General features: G+C 53.2%; 1 pseudogene; it reads right to left on the bottom strand.

Annotated features, from left to right (window-relative positions):
• Nucleotides 1-3,541: 3,541 nt before the first annotated feature.
• Nucleotides 3,542-4,256, bottom strand: LOC105992980 (annotated as a pseudogene).
• Between the last annotated feature and the right edge of the window lie 1,314 nt (nt 4,257-5,570).

The raw sequence follows: 5,570 nt of genomic DNA, 5'->3' as shown, positions 1-5,570 counted from the left end.
GGTGGAGGCTGGCTGGTGTGGGAAGGAGGTGGTAATGTTTGGCCTTTCACAGAAAGTTAGCTAACCCTGGCATATAATCGCTGACAAGAATTCATTTGCTCATTTAATAGACATATACTGTGTGTCATCAGCTCTGGTCTCATGGGTCTACCTGCAATGGGAATAGGGGACAAATGAATAAAGGGATGAATGTATGAAATAATCCTGGAGAGGGCTGTGTCTTGCCACAGAAAACGGATCAGGGAAAAGAGTCTGGGGGCCTCGGCGGGGAAAGTGCTTAGTTAGCCTCGGGGATGAAAGGCTTCAAGGTACCATGTGTGCTGAACAGAAGTAGTCATGGAGGAGACTCTGAGAGACACAAGAGCCAGCATCTTCCTTGGTGGTGGGAAGTCACACTCCATGCATGGGTGCAGGAGGGCAGTTGTATCCAAGGACCAGGTGTCACAGTCCTGTGTTGGGGGACCTGGAATGTGGAGTTCGGAACCTCCTAATAGAAAAGTTCTCTCAGAATACCCAGGCACCCGAGACTCACATTTGTCATCCTAGCACCTCAGGAGGCTGAGATTAGACAATTGCACTCCATAGCAAGCCTAGGGGGAGAAAAGCCTGTGAGACTCCATTTCCAACTGACCAACCAAAAGCTAGGTTGGAGGTTTGGCTTAAGAGGTAGAAAGCCAGACTTTAGAACACAGGGCCCTGAGTTCAAGCCACAATGCCAGCACAAAAACCAAAAAAATAAAACAGTCACTGAATATGAAGATAATGCTGGTAGACATTATGTAATCTGAAAAAGGGTGAAGAAAAATTAAGAAAGAAGAGGCCATGTGAAGCAAAATCATGGTCCACTATACAAGCATAGTCCAACACACTTGGAGCGGAGGGCAGAGAAAGTAACTGAACCATTAACTAGTTTTTGAGGAAACAATTTATTTTTTAAACCAAACTAGAGAGATCCAAGAGTCTTATAAAACATCAGCAGGATAAACATAAAGAAAACCACAAATGACCTCATACTAAGGTGGCAGAAACCAAAAATAAGACGGGACTCCTGAAGACGATGGAGTGAGACCTCACACAAAAGAGCTGAGATGGCCGTAGATTTCCCTGTGGAGACAGTGCGGAGTGGGCAACAATGGCACATCCACAAAGCAGGCGTAGAAAAATCCACAACACAGAATCCCTTACGAAAGAAGATAAATCGCTAGAAGAGAAAATGGGAGTGCTCATAAAAACAGAAGTGGAGAGGATGCCTCATCAGCAGTTTGCTCTAGGAGGAATGCAGGACGGAGTACGTCAGGTTGAGTAGGCTCCAGATCATGTGGACCCCAAGCCTAGAGAAAGACGTGGGTCAGCCGAACCATGGGGAGGGCAGGAGGCCTTTTCTGTCCTCCGGTGGACTTGTAATGGACTGACTGCTTTCCTGCATCTTTCAGATAGAGAAATCCAGTTAGACTTCACCTCTGTGTGTGTGTATGTGAGTGTGCTATAGGAGATCAAATTAAGGGCTTGCTCATGTAAGACAAGTTTACCACTGAGCTTCACTTGCATGTAGCTCTCTCTTACACTGACAGGTTTAGTTTAGTTTAGGTTAGTTTTGGCTAGTCCTAGGGCTTTAACTCTGGGCTTGGGTGCTGTCCTTGAGCTTCTTTGTGCTCAAGGGTAGTGCTCTACCACTTGAGCCACAGCTCCACTTCCAGCTTTTTCTGAGTGGTTTATTGGAGATAAGACTCACAGACTTTCCTTGCCCAGGCTGGCTTCGAACCGTAATCCTCAGATCATGACTAGCTAAGATGACCGGCCTGAACCACTGGCACCTGGCTGTCTTTTTTTTTAAAAGCAACATAAATAACCCATGTTTTCGATTCCTGGAATTCAATAAATAGCATTTAACATGTTCAGGAGAGTTTCACCTTGGGTTCCTCCCCAGCTGGTATCTTCCTTTAGTCTCCTCGTTTGTGAATAAGGAGTCATGGCCTTTAGATCTAGACCCGACTTGGGAGACAAAAAATGCACCACCTGTCTCTCTAAGTTTGGCTCACCTTACTGAGTTTGCACTAGATCCATCCATTTCCCTGAAAATGACACAACCTTTCTAAACATTATAGAAAAGAAACTTTTGTTCCCGGGTCCTGGAGTTCATTTCTACAAATATTATTTTATATGATCAGAGGCACATAGCATGTGTTCCTCCCTTAAGATTATCCTCATTTTGGTCCTCCTATATGTGAACAAATGATAGAATCTTATTCGTTCTAATGGCTGTGTAAAATTGCATTGTGTACAAACATCACATTTTATTGATCTGCTCATCCCTTGTGGGGCATCTGACTCTCTCCATAACTTTATTGTGAATAGTGAAGCAGTGAACATGGGTGTGGAGGTGTCTTTCTTCACAGTAACCTGGCTGGTGATGCTCTGGGTAGATGCCCAGGAATGCTGGCTGAGTCACAGGGAAGGTCTATGTTTGGTTTTGTAAGGAACCTCCAGACAGCTGTCCAAGTGGCTGTAGTAGTTCACATTCCCACCAGCATTCATTGTTGTTTGAACAACTGACTTTTTAACACATGTTTTTATTGCTGTTATAAAGGTGATGTACACAGGGGCCACCATTTCACCAGCCAGGTAAGGAGCACCTCCCAGTGCTCTCTCCTGGTTTTCCCCTCCTGTCCTGTTCACGAGTTGAGTGGCTCATTCTCCACGTGTGGCAGGTGAGCACCACGGACCTCCAGCAGACTTCACACCGGCAGCCATGTGGCACCCGAGCACGTGTTGGCGGTGTCTCTGTCCTAAGGCTTGTGCGGAGTCTGCTGCCACAGGAGGCACCAGCGAGGGGCAGCTCCGAGTCCTCACCGGGTAGCACAGCAGCTCCGTTCTTCTGGTTCCAAGCCCTGACCCCAGAGTGGGCTCGGGACTTGGGTGGAGGCACCTCGGCGGGTCCCTGGCAGTTGGAAATCCCTGCCCTTAGCTATTGGCACTTGGCCAGCTGCAGGCCCGGCCGTTCCCCCCTCCCACGGGGGTTCACAGGACCATGGCCCTGTCTACCCTCACCCCTGTCCACACGGTGTCCCCTGCTTTGTGTCTCCTTAAGCCCTGAGTGGAAAGGGATGTCAGAAGGCCCCGAGTTCTCTGGGATCCACGGGAACTTCTGGAACCTGAGCGCAGGGTGTACATGTTGGGGCCGGGTGGAGGCGGCCTGGGCCAAGTGTCTCTCTGCGGCCCGCTATCCTGGGCACCCTCCTCAAACGAAGCCTGAATTTCACAGTCGGTGGATGCACAGCCCAGCCCGGGCTGGGCTTGGGCTCAGAGGAGGCTCAGAACGCAGGTTGTGTCCCCAGTGCACAGGCTTTATTGGTTACAGCAATTGGCTTTTGTCACATGAATGCAGGTGTGAACTGGAGATGCCGGGGACCATGATGACGGGTCGAGGCCAGGCCACAGAGGGGTGGCTGCTCCTCGAGAGAGGGGTGAATCTGGGGGCCAGGGGATGCTGAGGGGCCATGCCTAGAGCAGAGGCAGCCCATGAGAGCAAGACATGTGCCCATCAGCAGCTGCACTGGACCTGGAAGCTGCTACAGCAGGCCTGGTGGGAGCAGGCAGGGCGGCACAGCAGGGACAGGCACAAGGCCACAGGCGGCAGCAGTCTGGCTGGCAGCAGGGGGCACAGCAGGAGGAGGTGGCCACGCAGCAGGCAGGCCTGCACATGGGCCTGCACAGCAGGGACACGCTGGAGGATGGTGGCAGGGCGGGCAGGGGTGGCAGCAGGGCTGGCAGCTGGACAGCTGGCAGCAGCAGGAGGAAGCCCCGCAGTACACGGGCTCACAGCACACGGGTTTGTAGCACACGGGTTTGCAGCACACGGGCTCACAGCACACCGGGCTCACAGCACACGGGCTCACAGCACACCGGCTTACAACAGACAGGCATGCAGCAGGCCGGCTGGCAGGCTGAGCAGGGGCAGCAGCAGGGCTGGCAGCTAGACGGCTGGCAGCAGGAGGGTGTGCAGCATCTGGCGCAGACGGACTGGCAGCAGGGGCTGGACGCACAGCCCGCTGGGGAGCAGAGGAAGGTGAGGCAGGGGGCGGGGGAGCAGCCGTGGGGCTTGCAGCAGCTGGGGACGCCGCAGGGCTCGCAGCAGCTCTCTGGGCAGTCGTCCACCTGCCAGGAGGCGTCGGTGCAGGAATTGCAGGAGCCAGGCAGGCAGAACCAGCTTCATAGCTCAGGTCACTGGAGCAGACTGACATGGTGGAGGCAGCCATTGCAGGCTGACTCTGGAGGAGCTGAGGGTGTGTGTGAGCGAGGAGTGTGTGTGAGTGTGTGGGCCTGGGCATGTGTGGGCTTTTATACCCCAGCCTGTTGTCCCCGCCGAGGTTTAAGAGCCTCCCTTCCTGGTGGTGCTGCCTCTGGCCATGGCCGGTCTTAGTATGGGTTCTTTGCAGGCCTGCCCAGGACGCCTCCTCTGCCTCCCTTTAGCTCCGGTGCTGTCTGCTCCCAGGGGCTTAGACGTGGACTCTCTCCTGCAGTGGGGGGAGGACCTGGCCTGACACCACTCCCCAGTTCTTTATTGCCTTGGGCACTTTAAAGCAATAAGCATGAAGAAAAATGTGCACGTCTCAGGAACACAGCAGGCCAGGCCAGCCGGGTTCCGCCTGTGCCGCTGAAGGAGAACATGGGCGGGCTCCCCGGGAGAGGGGCCTCCTCTCCTGTGGTGGGTCCCCCCATTTCTGTCTTCCTCTGCTCTGGGGCCAAGGAGGACTCTGGCTTTCAGAGTCTTCATACTCCTCTCAGGAAGTCTCGCGCTATTTCAGGATAAGCTAATGGCGGGTGGGGGAGGGAACCTAGGGACACATGAGGGAAGGGTAGGGAGGTGGCCAGCCACCGGCTCATCATGCGACCTGTGTGATCTTACCCCTCCTCCATCACCTTGACAGTAAAAATCCAGGCTGGGGAGACTCCAGCTCTTCCAGGCCTCCCTTTCCTGTCTGCTCGTTTTCCCTCAGTTCTTCAGGCTTACTTGACCTTTCCTCCAGGAGATTTTTCCTGATATTTTGTTGTTGTTCATCATGGGGCTTGAACTTTGGGCCTGGGCACTGTCCCTCAGCTCTTCAAGTCAAGACAAGCACCCTACCACTTGTGGCACAGTTCCACTTCCAGTTTTTTGGTGGTTCATTGGAGATCAGAGTCTCACCAACTTTCCTGTCCAGGCTGGCTTTGAACCGTGATCCTCAGAGCTCTGTCTACTGACTAGCTGGGAATTCTAGCTGAGCGCTGCCTCTGGCTGGATTTTCCTGTTATTTTGCCTTTCACACCTGAGTCTTCAGCCATGTCCAGTCCATTGTTTGACTTATTTACTTTAAAGTTTTTTATTTCCCAGAGTGATTTGCTGTTTCTCTGTCCTTTGATGGAAGTGGAACAAGACCCCCACCATGACCCCCAACCCTGCCCCATGACCCCCAACCCTGCCCCATGACCCTCAACCCTGCCCCATGACCCCCAACCCTGCCCCATGACCCCACCCTGCCCCATGACCCCATCCTGTCCATGTCCCACCGTGTCCCATGACCCCCAACCCT

Source organism: Dipodomys ordii, unplaced genomic scaffold (genome assembly GCF_000151885.1).
Source record: "Dipodomys ordii isolate 6190 unplaced genomic scaffold, Dord_2.0 Scaffold91, whole genome shotgun sequence".
Taxonomy (NCBI): Eukaryota; Metazoa; Chordata; class Mammalia; order Rodentia; family Heteromyidae; genus Dipodomys; species Dipodomys ordii.
This window is presented reverse-complemented; position numbering and strand designations above follow the sequence as displayed.